Consider the following 555-nt stretch of genomic DNA (forward strand, 5'->3'; position numbering starts at 1 on the left):
GACCTACCTAAACTCACACAGAGTGAAGTAGAAGACTTGACCAGACCCATAACAATAGCAGAAAATTATCAGGTCACCAATAAACTCTAACCAATAGAAGTCCAGCCCCAGACAGCTTCACTGTTGAGTTCTACCAGACATTCATGGAAGAGTGGTCTCCAATTCTACTCAAATTATTCCAGAATATAGAGGAGGATGGAAAACTTCCTAATACATTTTATGAAGTAAGCATGACCCTCATACCCAAACCAGGGAAGGACATCACTAAGAAAGAAAATTATAGACCAATAACCCTCATGAACACAGATGTAAAAATTCTCAACAAAATCCTAACCAATAGAATCCAGCAGCACATCAAAAAAATAATACATCATGACCAAGTGGGTTTCATAAAAGGGATGCAAGTATGGTTCAACATCAGAAAAACAATCTCTGTAATGCACCATATAAATAAGAAATAGGAAAAGAACCACATGATCATATAAATTGATGCAGAAAAGGCATTTGACAAAATCCAACATCCATTCCTGATAAAAACACTCAACAAAGTAGGAA

This window comes from Chrysochloris asiatica, unplaced genomic scaffold (assembly GCF_000296735.1).
Source record: "Chrysochloris asiatica unplaced genomic scaffold, ChrAsi1.0 scaffold00004, whole genome shotgun sequence".
NCBI classification, from domain to species: Eukaryota; Metazoa; Chordata; class Mammalia; order Afrosoricida; family Chrysochloridae; genus Chrysochloris; species Chrysochloris asiatica.